This window comes from Cavia porcellus, unplaced genomic scaffold (genome assembly GCF_034190915.1).
Source record: "Cavia porcellus strain 051 isolate PalLab524CR breed Dunkin Hartley unplaced genomic scaffold, mCavPor4.1 scaffold_32, whole genome shotgun sequence".
Taxonomy (NCBI): domain Eukaryota; kingdom Metazoa; phylum Chordata; class Mammalia; order Rodentia; family Caviidae; genus Cavia; species Cavia porcellus.
Genome location: NW_026947515.1, coordinates 12,897,065 through 12,911,580, shown reverse-complemented (window position 1 = coordinate 12,911,580; position 14,516 = coordinate 12,897,065). Strand labels below are relative to the sequence as shown.

At 35.7% G+C, this 14,516-nt stretch overlaps 1 long non-coding RNA gene across 1 annotated transcript; it reads right to left on the bottom strand.

The window, feature by feature from the left end:
* Positions 1 to 2,622: 2,622 nt before the first annotated feature.
* On the bottom strand, positions 2,623 to 12,504 carry LOC111755521 (uncharacterized). The gene is made up of 4 exons (XR_002790075.2): positions 12,356 to 12,504; positions 9,071 to 9,188; positions 8,237 to 8,336; positions 2,623 to 5,978 (listed from the first exon to the last, which is right to left on the bottom strand). It is a non-coding gene; the product is annotated as an uncharacterized LOC111755521 (long non-coding RNA).
* Between the last annotated feature and the right edge of the window lie 2,012 nt (positions 12,505 to 14,516).

Here is a 14,516-nt window from a genome sequence, read left to right as displayed (position 1 = left end):
TAAAACAACTGACAGAGTTATAAGACTAAAAATGTAGACTAGATAGTGATAATCCAAGGACAAGAAAGTGCTCAAAAGGAAAAGAGAAAGGGAAGAAGAGAAAAGATATATATATAGGTATACATATACATACAGTGTGTAGATACTTAACTATACTACTGATCTCTGTTAGTTCATCAGAAAGAACAGTGTGTGCCTTCATTGTTTAATTGCTTGATCATTGTTCTCAAATCTAAATCTTGTGACCTGAACAACTAATTCTAAGATAACAATATGCAATGTCTTAACTGGTGTTAATATCCTACTATTGTTTAAAAATTCTGCATTGTTTCTATTCTTTTTTCTGTTTTACTTTTTAAAATAACAATAAAAAAGAAAGTTGTCCTACTTAGACAAATATTATTGGACCATTTACAATGAGTAAGTAAAGATTTTTTTCCTTTATGTTGTACCAGTTTTTGTCAGTGGTAGGCAAAATGAAAGGTGAAAATATATCATTTAAATGCTATACACACAAAGACAAATTCAAATGTATATGCTTGAGTATATAACAAGCTACTTATTTCGTATCATTATCATAAATATACTGTCAAAACATGGGAAATTAAGTGCAATGTTGTTTTCTGAACATTTCAGTAAAGCAGGCACAATCATCCTGTATTGTTTTTCTCTCAAATCAACATGGTCAGTTAACTAAAACAAGAAATTCCTCTGCTCTCCTCCTCTCATTTATTTGCCTCTCTCCCTTTCTCCCTGTGTTTATTTATGGCCTCTTGGGGGAGAGTTCTTGTTACTTCATTTGCTTGGGAAACAAAGGCAGACCAGACAAATGTCTGTCCTTGAGCATGGACGGTACCCTAGATAACTGTAAAAATATTTACTGATCACCTAGGATGTATCAGATACTCTGAGGAAAAAAAAAATGAGGAGCTTCTATATTAGAGACACATTGATAAATTTTTGGGACAAAAAAATTATAAATATTTGATTGGATCCCTTCTCACTGTAGTCTGGCTGCCCATCCTAATCATTTTGAGAGCTATTTGAAAGCGCAGATGGCTTGGTGCTGCTCTCGAAGGATGGGATAAAAACGTCTGGGATTGAACTGATTTTGGTTTTTCCTTAAACTCCTTAAAACAACGTGAATCAAACTGGCCGACATTATAAGAAAAATACCAAATGAAATGATTCCTCATGGGTAAAGGCTGAAATAATAGAAGCATATAGTACAATGGAGACTACCAGAGACTGAGAGGCCAGAGGAGAATTGGTTAAAAGATAAAAAGTCTCAGTCAGTTGGGACGAATACTTTCATGAGATCTTAACCCATGGTGACTGTACTGAGTGGTAATGTGTCACAGTGAAAATTGCTAAGAGTATATTTTAAATCTTCTCACAACAAAAACAAAAGTAAATGAGGTAATGCATATGTTGATTAGCTTGGCTTAGCCATTCCACAGTTAAAAATGTTTGATAATTTCCTATCAGGCAGGATAAATATATACATTGTTGTTTAAATAAAAACATAAGCAAAGCTCCTGAGTGGTTCTTGTATGCAATCAAAAGTTAGAACTAGTGAGTTTTAAGTAGTTACAAATTTTTATTGTTAAGAACAAAAGTCAGGAAGCATTTAGGAATCAAATATCCTAAATATATAAAGGAGAGACAGAGGAAAAGCTAATCATACACTTAATTAAACTAAAGGACAACAACTTTATATTTCAATCCTGAGCATTTGGATTGTAAAAGAGAATAAAAGAAATAATTTTGCTGTGCTGGTGGCTATGCTCATCTCCTCCCTATTAATACCCAAATTCTTGAAATATAGGTAACATATTTGCAGAAGATAATTTACAAGAAGTGTAATTGTAAAAATAATGTCAAGTTTTATTGTGCTACTACTTACTTGGCAAAATTTTTTTCAAAATAAAATGTCAGCGCCAGATAAAAGAAACTATCAAAGAACAGCATGAAAATTGTAGCTATAATTAGATGTGGGTCACCCATTGAGTCTGCATTAGAATTCACATCAAAATCCAAGTGCAGGAGCTGAAAATTAAAAATCAACCAATAAATGAAAGGGAAATAATTCTTTCAATTCTCTTAAAATGTGGCTATAATGTAGACTGTAATTATTACCTTCTGCCAGACCATGAACATACAAAATTAAACTATTTGGCTGTTTATAGTTTCCTGTTGGAAAATAGGGACATGTCTAAACCATACTGTAATTTAGTAATAGGCACAGTAGACCTATGTTCCACATGGAGAGGGAGGACTTAGTAAATATAGGAAAATCAGAGACGATGCAATATTTAAGTCAGCACTTGCACAGAATTTTACTAAATTCGGAGTGGGGATGAAGTTTCAGAAAATGGCTGCATTAGAGCTAAAAATATTATGAAATTGCATTGTTCCTTTAAGGTCAATATAAAAACATTGGCTGGTTCATATTTCTCAAGAAAAGGAGTACTATGCAGTTAACGTCTTATAAGTGCAAGACAGTGGTGATTAACTAGTAGTCTCACTGTGTACTGGAGAGGCACAGATGGACTCTTTAGCATAAGAAAATGGGGAAAGAGAAGATATTTTAGTAATGAAAAAATACTCCTTAGACAATACTTGACTAAGATACATTATTTTTAATTTCTTTTGTGTTTTAGTTTTGAGAATTGCATCATGTAACAGTTTTGTAACATTAAGTGAAATGAGTATGGAATAAGTTAAAATTCAATTTACAATACAAATTCCATTTTGGGAGCAGATGAAACACATTGATACTGATTGTGAGTCTCCTCTTCATTTTTCTCTTGTTACTTACAAAAGAACATATTTTCTAGAAGAAAATGTCTCGTGGCTTTTCCAACTCATCTTTGTAACCCCACAAGCATTTTGTTCAGTAGAGGCAAAAGGATTCTAAATGTAAATATGGGACATTGACTACACACTGTTAAGTTTGTTTGTTTGTTTGTTTGTTTCTTTCTTTTGTACTGGGAACTGAACTCAGGACCTTATGCTTGCCAGGCAGGTGCTGTGCCTCTGATCTATATCCCTGGCCCCAGACTATTAAATTTCTGAGAGTAATGATGTTTGGGAAATGTCACTAGTAGAGATAAATGCTCACCTGACCCATTCCGAGTGTAAAGGCAAAAGGGCTAAATAAACTTAAAATCCACTCCAAAGGCACAAGAAGGTATCTGTACAATGCCATGTACCCCAGGTCCCCCAACAACAGTGAAAAGAAAACAACCAAGCAGGTGAGGAAAGGCTTCTTTAACAACACACTCATCAGGAAAGCTAAAATGATCTACAATGAGAGAAGATTCAGTTGGTTTATATTATTCTGATAATTATTAGTGAAACAAAGTATTTAATATATAAAAGTATGCTTTACACTACACATTGGCACCATGAAGCACTCCAAGTCAAATAGTGCCCATCCACAGATAGCTCATGCCAGCTGAAAAGGAACATGTGAGAAAATCAAGCTTGTTTCTTCGAGGGAAAGAGGGACAGAGAGAAATTTTATTCCTCAACTCATCCAAGAGAGCCCATAGAAGAAAAAGAGGCTGAAGACCATCATGAAGCCAGTTGAGATGATAAATTGGACTGATATTGTAATAAATGCCAAGAAAAGGGCCAGAATGAAGACAAAGCCTGCATAAAGCAAACCCCAGGAGAACCTGATGTGGAAACAAAGGGCTACTTCAGCATTTGATGATAGATACAAGTGAGTACCCGACGTGGAGACTAGTATTAACCATTCCTTCATTCACTGTCTCCCTCACGCACCAGTTCTACATTGAACCTTCTGCGATATATAAACAGAGCCTGATTATGTGGAACAGAAGGAAGATGTGCCTTTTCTTAGGATTAAAACAAATGGAGCACGTAAACTTCAGGAAGCATGGAGAGAAAGAAGCCTTACAGGATTGGTTAGGAACTGTGTCCACCGCATTCTAGCTCTGGCCATCTACAAAACTGCTTTATCCTGCTTTTCTCTGCTGGAAAATGAGAGAAACAGGAGTTTGGATTCAGTGAGGGAAGGAATACATAGAGCCCTGCCTCTGTACGTCAATGCTAGGCTCTTTTCACCATAGGCAAAAGGTCTCGGATGTAAAAATAATTTCATAAATATTTATGAAAATAGGAAATTATTCCTTATCTTTATTATACTACTTCTGCTTTTCCAGAGTACTAACAATGAGGTTCTTCTCTCTCCTTATATGGACACCTAATATTCTGCATATTTTGAAAGTTGTGTTCTAGTCAGATAGAATAACTTGTAGCCTCTTACTATTGCAAAATTATCTCCCCTAGTCCTTGTAAGATACTTATTTTTGATTCCTTGTTAATATTTTCTCTGGAAATCTAGTTTTTTTTTCTGTACTCTCAAAACTGCTTAATAATCAAATAATACTACTGCAAATGACACTATTAATATAAATATATTATTAAACAATTAAGAAGTTAGTGACTCTATATTATGGTTAATAGGTAACTTGCGTAGCGTTTCCTACTTTCCATACAGATACTTATTACTTTACATAATACTTATAAATCTTAGTCATTTGCTAATTTACATCTCACAATATGCTACAGAATAGGCACTGCTATTCCTTCTATGTTGCAGAAGAGAAACCTAAAAAACTAAGAAGCTGACTCATTTCCTTTCATCTAAGAGGCAGAAGTTAACTTGCAGAAAATTGATAGTAAAACTACTCTGAACTGTAATTTTTCATGCAATTCCCAGGCATGCAATGCAAATTAGTTTTTCAGGTACAGAATGTAAAACTCTTTAAGCAAATCCCCTTTCATCTGATTCTACAATGTTGCAGGCTAATTTAAAAGTGGGCTAGTATGATTCTATAATCTTATGGTCTAGTCTGAATATTGTATGATTTCAATGTTATAATACTTCAGAATAGGCATAATGGTAAAGAGAGTAAAAAGTGATTTTTGGGATTTCAAGAGGAGTAGAGAGTATCACAGATGGAACATGTAGCAACTTTAGGACAGTGAAATTATACTGTAGGACACTGTAATGGTGCATAAGTGATACTGCATGTTTGTTCAAACTGAACTGTGCAACACAGAGTGAGCTCCTATCTACTGTAGTTTTCACTTATAATGATGACTCAGATTAGTTTATAAATTGATTCACGGATCATAGATTAAGGTAAGATAAATATTAATAGCAGACATTGTCAGGAGCTGGGAAGCATTGACTCTAAAAAAATAAAATCGATGATTTAAAATACAAATTTAAAAATGTTCCTAGTATGATTTGAACATACTACAAAACACTGTGGATCTCAGCAGAACATCTGTGAAAGACAGGATGAGCCCAAACATGTCTCAGTACAGGGTGAATGTGGACTTTTCATGGACATTCATATCAGGGCATGAACTTGAATCAGAAGTGGATTCAGCATTGGGAGGTGAGAGGCACAGTGTAGAGATGCAGATTTAGCTGTAAGGGAGAGGTCTGATGTTGGATGAGGTGCCACAGGAAAGTGAGTTTGGGATCGTTCACATCCACTGGCTGGCAGCATACACCGAAGCACTGGCCTGGAGGAGAGCCCAGCATCATCTGGGAACTGGCCACAGAATCTCTCTATGGTAGGCGCCTGCACTCATCCACAGGGAAGGGGAACTTCTGAATACAGGCTCTGTTTCTGGTGGGGGGGGGTCAGAATTCAAGGCAAATTTAATGTTTACATGGTCCAATGTGGGCAGAAGTTGTCTAAAAATAGAAGAGTGGTTTATAGATTTCCAGCAACTTGTATGGAAGTCTACAGGTCACCTAAGAACAGTGCTCTTAAATTTTTGCTATTCCAAGGTAATGTTAATGTCCCTCTGTGATGTTTTCATAACGAAATCTAAATCGTATTTATGGAATAATCTCCATGGATGATTTTAAGGTTTTTTTTTTCCTTTTTTTATGTTAAAGGATAGTATCAGGTATACATATGTGCCTGTAAAAAGAAAGAAAAAGCTGTCAGTTTTATTCTCCTAACTTCCTTCTTCCTTCTATTAGGCCTTTCGAGATTTAGCAGTGACACCACACCTCCTCTTTTCTTAGCACTAAGTGGTTTGGAGGTTCACACCAGTGGTGGGAGGGGCAGAAACCGCGAACCTATGAGCTGGAATATTGTGAAAGAGCTACTTTTCTTTCACAGGTGTTTCTCATTTCGGTTAGAACTAAAGTCTTGAAACTGTGCTAAGAAGTTTAGAATAAGTATGGTTGGTAATTACATTTTTGCTTAAAACTACATGTGTCAGGACTGTCTGTCCGTCACTTAGCAATGAAAGATTCACAATAAATAACAGCTATTTCAAGTCCAAAGCTATTTTAAAAAGAAATAAAATGATTGTCAAGTTCTATTTACAACTATAGTGCTCATCTTACATTCTTATGAGAGCTGCCTAACTGTAGCAAGGACAGAAGTTTTTAGTGTTTCTTTAGTTTTTATGTTTTTTTGAGGCAGTACCTTGCTCTGTAATTTAGATTGGTCTTGAACTTATTATTTAGCCCAGGCTGGCCCATAGCAATCCTCCTGCCTCAGTTTCTTAAGTACACATAATACATGTAGATGGGATGCTCACATTTGAAGAGGAAAAATCTTTTTTGAGTGTTAAGAGGGGATTTGATTGGAAAATCCAAGAAACAGCATTGATAAATGCTTGTTGGCCAAGAACAGAGCCAACCCGTTAAGACTTCTGAAAGTTACTTGAACAGCAGGGCCTCATATCAGTATCAACACTCCAGAGTTTGAAAAGTCCACAGTCTTGTGTTTCCAAAATCTGTATATAATTTAGTTATTTCTTTTGTTTAGAGAATGAACACTATAAGCACTCTTTTCCCATGCTTAATTTTATTTTCAGATAATGATTTGAGGCCTTTTATTTAATAATGGAATTTATATTAACATTTTATATTATTTGGAAATTTTGATGGCAAACAATTTATTAACTACAAATTAACTGCTTTTGTTTGTGAAGGAGGCAGAAGAGACTTTATTCATTATCTCTTGGGCTGTTTTGCTGAATGGTGTGTATGCAATCACAAATGTGGAATCATCGAATGAATCTGTACATCCCAGCTCCACAGAAGTCATTGGTGAAAAATCATTCACTTTATGAATTTTGGAAAATGTGAACAAGGTCACTTATAAAATCACTGAGTATACCACTCCTACATACTCAGAGAGAAAATATCAAGAAAATAATAATGTCAAATAAGTCAGTCAAAATTGTTTTGTCATATAGCTGTGCTTTTGTCTGGCTAAATTTCTAATTCATCTATTGTCATATGCACTTGTGTTAAAATATGCAAACCCCAGAAGTTTAGCTGGAACATAATTCCAATGAATTTTTCATAGACGTGAAGTTGACTGCTCTCTAACCTAGCAGCAGTATATTGGATTCTAATGCACATCAGAGGCACCCAGCATTGTGCTATGATTAGGGGTATAACTTGGTCCACCAACATGTTTGACTTTATTGCAAGCATGTATGGCAGGAGACAGTTCTGAGGCATTGTTTCTATAGAAATATTGAATATGTTGGTTACATTTTAAGACAGCAAGACTGAAAACTTAAAAACAGCAGGGATCTTACAATACTGGCCTGGTATGCTACACAAACTACAAATAACAAATCACTTTTCAGTTTTTAAATTCCCAAAATTCTTTGCCTGACAAAGGAATTCACTGAATATATGCTTAGCACAATCACAATTTAAAAGCAAATTCTACCTACCTATACCGGTCTGATACTTACATGACTATAAGAAATAATGATGATTTTTTTTCTCTATCATATTATGTCAACACTGAAATCTCTCTTTTCTTAAGAAACCGAGTGATCATTTAGGAAAAAGCACAGATCCCGAACTAAGTCCCTGTTCCCTGAGACTGTGTCTGTTGGGTTACAGGTTCATCATGCCTTCAATTTACTATGATTTTAGTCTTAATTCATGGCCATCTTAATCTTGGCATTAGTGAGTATAACACTAATTACTTTTTAAAAATGTTTTCTTAAATTTTTACAATATTTGTTGAATCTCAATTGCTGTCTTCTTTATTATACTTAGCCTTTAAGTTTTTGTCTCTGCACTCACTTCATAGAAGTGTGGTTTACTTTTCAGGGGCAATCTATAAAGCACATTTGCCACAGAGTGAAGCATGTCTTAATAGCACACATGCGAAGTAACATAAACATTGAGTCTTACCATCAAAGTATCCCTTTTTAGTCTCCATTTTTTAAGCAAATGCTTGCAAAATAGTGTCCATGCTTATTGACATACATTTATCTTTCTTCTCACCATTTTGCTGTTTAATTAAAGAAGGAGAAATAGAGGTTAAAACCTTCATATGAAGAGATTATATGAAAATAATTCATATCCTTATTACCTTACATTTCCAAAAAGATGCTTAGATTCTGTGTATGCTTAATCATTAGATATCTCTCTGAAGCCTTCTGTCTCTCCTTCCACATCCAGGATTTTTCAACAGTGTATTTTGCTAAATGTGTATACATCTATTAATTCTATGGACACATACTAATGCAACTGTGTTCTTAGATTTTGTACAATACAAATCTTTTGAAGCTGATACATCTGAAACCAATTTCAGATTTCAATTTTTGTGAACTTTCAACAGAAGTCATTTTACTTATATTAACAGGACATGAAGATATGACAGAATGTCATTTTACCTGGGAAATCTTAATCTTTATATTTCTTCTAAGAAAACATTATACTGTTAAAAGAGAAAAAATACTAGATTTGTGGACCTAAATTATTCTGAACTTTTTGAAAATGTAAATAGAATTATAGCATAAATATAATGACTCTCTGTCACATGTGACAAGGTATCTGGGTGATGAACCTAGAAAAGGAATTGCAGTTACTAGCTATGGAATTATCAATCACTATTATCCTTACCATTGTACAGAAATTTAGTTCCATTTTCTCTACTAAAATATCTACTCTTTTTTATAATACACAAGTAGATATTTTATGACCATCATAATTTGAATCAAACATATTGACTTCACAAGTTACCATGGAAAGACCACAGTATGCGATGTGCTGGAACTGGTGGAAAGTGTTTCCTTCAGATGAATTCAGAGTCTTGAGCTGGTTAGGAACCCATTAACTTTGACCTGTCTTCTTCAGCTTCCTGTCATTGACCAGCAAAAAGAATTAGAATGACATGGATTACAAAAAAGAATTGGTTATTGTTATTGTTATCTGGGGGTTGGTATGTTGTTATTGTTATTGGTATGGTATTGTTATTGTTATCTGGGGGTTGGTATGTTAAATGTGCTTTATGAATGTACTTTATTTGGAGAATTTGGGAATGGAGACAAATAGTATTTTCTACTTTAAAGCCTTAGACTGAGGAAGCAGATAGTGGAATGTGAGTCAAACTTGAGTACTCACTCTCTTGAATAGGTTTGCCGGATGAAGGGTGCTTATTACCAGGAGTGTCAGCTGTCATTCTATGTTGGTACTATTAACTCACGCTTAGTTTTTGGTAGGCAAAACAAATTAAGATAAAGAAAAGTTTGCTTTAACAACTTTTATAACAATGTAACATTTCTGGGATGTTATACTATGTGTTGAGTGTTTGTATAAATATTATTTTGCAAATTGGAAATAAAGTAATCCTTTACAACATGTGTTGAAGCATGGTACTGTGCATTGTCCTCAGAAAAAGGATGCTTCCTAAGTTGGAAGCTACAGAAAGTTGAGCTGCAGCCTGCTGAAAACAGAAGGCCAAGACCTCTGTGGAAGTCCATATTGTGAATGTCAGTGGGCTCAAAGCTTGGCAGGTCCAGTCGTCACGACCCTGAGAGGCAGAGTAAAGCAGTTATAATTTCCAAGAAGTGAACCAATGGCACTTCTGCTCTGTGTGTGTGCGTGTGTATACATGTGTGTATACATATGTGTGTGTGCCTGTGCACATGTGGTTCGAGTGGTAAATGGTATTGGTAAGGTAGACAGTACAAAGACTTAGAGATAAAGCAAATTAGATCTGGAGCATCTTGAAAGGAACCCGGATAATGAGTAATCAGGAAGTAGAGGTACAGTGTAGATCAGTTCCCTCCTATGGCAGAAACAGCAAATGATATTCAGCAATTTACACTTGAATGAATGTGGTGCTAAGGGGAGGAGGGGGCCTCAAAAGTTGGTGCACTTGTTAGTCAAAGATCTCCACAGAAACATACCCAAGAGGGGATATCCATATCTAGCCATCTATTGATAAGGATGTACATTAAATATAGTAGAAAAGAGATTAATTGACTTTTAAAAATTGGGCTCATTCAACTGTAGGGATAGCAACTTAAAAATCTGTGGAGAAGGCCAGCAGTCTAGAATTTAAGGGAAGCATTGGTGTTGCATTCTTGTCCAGTTTCTGCAAGGCTGCAAGCTGGAAACTCAGGCAGGACTTGTAGGATGAAATCTTGAAAAGAATGCCATTTTCTTTGGGGGAAAGTATGTGTTTTCTGGGCCTTTAATTGAGTAAGTAGAATCCAATCACACTTTGGATAGTAATTTGCTTTCTCAAAATCTATCGTCTTAAATGTTAACCTAAGAAAAATACCACTTGGCAACATTTAGACTAATACTTGAGCAAACAACTGGTCACAACTTGGCCAAGTTGACAAACAAAACTAACCATTGAAATGTGGGACTTTATGTTGATTTTATTGCAGACAGTGTATATATTATCTACCGAGAGGAAAGGTGTCAGTGCATGGTTGAATTTTACATGTAATAAGCCCAATCAACAAACCCTATGCAAGTACAATGTGCTTGGCATTTCCTAAAAACTTTATCTATAAAGGAGAGTAACTGTTCATCATATATTCATAAAAGGTTGCACTTGCATTAGAAAATAAATTTCTTACTCTGAATTACAAAAAACCGTTATTTTATAAAGAACATTAGTTTTATGTGAAACATTACACGATGGCTTATATAAGTGGAACGGAATTTTAAGGCACAAAACTTGCAGATCCATGCTGGCCTAGCCTGTGTCCATCGGCTTCTAGATCCTGAAATTTGCCAGAAGTAATCTCTTTCTGGTTTCCATGTTGTTACAGAACGGGTAGCAATTTTTCTGCAATATTTTCACAGACATAGGAGTAGTGTGTCCCTGCCCAAAGCCCTCATCCCATTCATGAGATATAACCACACACTGGAGGTGCTACTTCCTAGAGTCAAAAGTCAGGCAAAAAATGCAGGGACAATTTTCAGTGGAAAGCACTTGGTCACTGCATACTCAGAGGCTACTGCCAGACCAGAAACCTGCACATGGCTGGTTAGCAAGCCTGAGAGGCTAGTCTAGTAGAAACAGATGTTGGAGACAACCATACAGAAAGCCCACAGAACAACAACTACATAGAGAATCCAAGGGGAAAAATAAAGCTTCAGATCAGGGTTCCAGGATTCCCATGGGTTGCTTCTGACAGTGAGGGTACTTTTGAAGAGATTGTTGGGCACAGAGAATCTGTGGTTTCCTGACTATGAAAGCAGTGGTAACATAAACGAGTGCCTTAAACTGTCTCTCCCATGCTCACTTTTCTTCCCTAGTGCATTTATACTCTCTAGTGCATTCTAACAAACAACAAGGCATGGCCTTGTCATGATGAATTTCATAGTTCACCTCTAACTATAAAGATTCTGGATTTTCTCCTGTCACACTAATGTTAAAACTGGAACAAACTCTTTTGCTTCACCCTAAGAAAGGAAGATAGTTAATTACAAACAACTCAGAGTGGCAAAGGAAGTGGGTTTGAGATTGTACAGTTGTAATAAAAAGTACACATTTCTCAATCTGATTTAGCACACTTATATGCCAAGAGTAGAAGATGCAAGAATGTGTCTTCCATTTGAAAACTGTCAGTCTGAGACTAAGAGGCAGAAACCATAAAAACATTTCTCTAAATGTTAACAGTAAAATGTCTCACAGAGTTAGTGGACACAAAAGCCTGAAAATCGCTGTGTGATAAAATCGTATACTGTATATATTTGCAAATGCATTTACATTCAGAGTTATATTTCAAACATACCCAAAAGCTCTAAGCTTTTCATGATCTACACACCAGCAAATTTGCAGCTGTCAAATTTCCTCATATGTATACAATCATCATGATATAATAGTCATAATTTTTAACAAGATATTTATTTTTAAGAGTCCTTTCTGTGCAGGTATGCCAGCTGATATTTGGAAATATTAAATCATAATTTTTAAAAAGTTTCCACAGATATTTAATATTTGGTATATGGAAACATATTTTTAATTTTATAGTACAAACACAAAAATTAAGGTAAACTTACTTTGGTGTATCTGAAGAAAGTGACCTACAAACTCAGTTCAGTCTGGGTTTTGTAACTTCCGAGAAAATGGTTCACATTTCTTACTGGTGTGTTTTTTTTTCTTATACTTGAACTTTTTTGCCTGCTCTGAAAACTCCCAGTAAGTTTGTGTTTTGGAGACAGCACTGTTGCAATTTTCCTGGCCTACTGAACACTGAATTCCTGAGATCACCCTTGAACTATTTCCTTTTATTAACTTCCAGCCAGTTTCTGCAGCAGAGACCAGCCCACTGTACTCGGCTGTTACAGAATTGTAACTGTTGCTGCTGGCTAGCTTGGGTTCCTGCCTTTAGTAATAGTGAAAATTAAAACTAAAGCACAAATCTACAAGGGTGAAACTATTTAACTGGAAAGTTAGAGAGAAGATAAAGAACTGTAGCTTAGGTAGCTGGAAGGGGCACACTCTGATACAGGGATTCAGACAGGTCTACCCACAATGTAAGATAGCCAGCTTTAGACAATGAGTCTGTGAGTGTGTGTGGGGGGTCTCACTGAGTGTTTTTTTAAATATATTTTTTAATTTTAAAGATAGTAAAATCCAACAAAACAAGACAGAACAAAGCCAATCAGAACAATGCAACAAATTGGTACAGAGCTTCAAAGCAGGATACCGGGAAAACAATAATAGCTACCATAGTCTATTTTGTTATCTTCACAATAGTTGTCCATTCCATCAGGTATACCAAAATCAAACCAAAAACAAGACACCAAAAACCAATCAAGTCAGAACACTGAATAAAGCAAAACTATTAAAACAAAGCAAAACAGTGAAAACAATATTGAATTTCAAAATAGAAGGAAATCCCCCATATTTGCTATATTGCATACTGTCATCCTCCCAAGAGATACTCAGACCCCTGGCCCCAGGCTTGCATAATCAACCAAACCATAGAAGCATTTAGTTGCTTTATGTACCTTAGTTGCTATCAACTCAGGCTGTCTTCACAACCACGGGTTACAAAAGGGTGGGAGGTGGGGGATATGGATGGTGTTTGATTCTCAGCCTGCATGTCAGCAGGCTCAACGGGAGGTACTGTCGTTTCTCTTCCTGGAATGCACACAGCTTGCACAGCGTACCAGGAAGGATGGCTGGTTGATTTCTTGGTTGGTCCCCTAAGTCCCAGCATGGCTGATTTTCAGGAGACGCTGACTTTCCTCTCCCTGGCCTATGTGTGGTTTCCTGATGTCATAGTTCAGGAATCTTTTTGGCTCAGGAGTGGTTTCATTTTTAGGTGATGAATTTATATTCATATCAATAGAAACTTGAGGGCAAAACTGAAGATCCTGAAAGTCCTCGAACCTGGTGGCCTCAATCTTGAACAGGGTAAGAATATATAAATTCAGAGCTAACCAGGCTTGTTTTGCCAACTGTTAGACCCATACTCCCTAAATGATTAACGTATTTACATACAGAACTGAGAAGAGACTTGACTCAAGATTTATAGTAACAAAGTATTAAAAAATTTAAGCCAAACTTTGTTTTGCATGTAACCTATTGGCTATCCATAGGTCCAAGTGAAGAGTCAAGGTTCATACAAAAAATGACTTTTAAATTCCTAGCTATTCAGGGTTTACAAATTATGCCTTTAATAAGTAGCAGGTGAAGACCCAGGAAGCTGCCTGTTTCTCTTACTTTTATGAGTCTCTAATTATGCTGTGATTGCATCAGTTGCACTCAAAGAGGGATTTTGAGGAGACATTAAAATATATTTTGCAATTTACATTGAGTCTTATTTCATTTTTTTTATTTAAAGAGAGAAGAAAAAAAGAAAGGACATAAAAAACAATGTAGTAAAAGGGTACAAATAATACAGTATTTCAAGAAAAAAATATATATATAGTACGAAATCACCAGTTAATAGGTTACATATTATCTTCCCAGAAACAGTTGTCCATATCACTAAATTAAAGCATATAAAGTGGGCATTCATACAGTGAAATTGGAGACAGTTCTGTTCAATGATACAACAAAAGCTCAGTTATATGGTTTTCCATCCTACACACTCGAACATAGCTGCGGTTATATCCCTTAGTCCACCTTACTTTCCTCTCTTTTTTACAGTAACAATTAGACTTTTAGGGTTTATTATTCTCACGGTTCTTATTACCATTGAGTCTTATT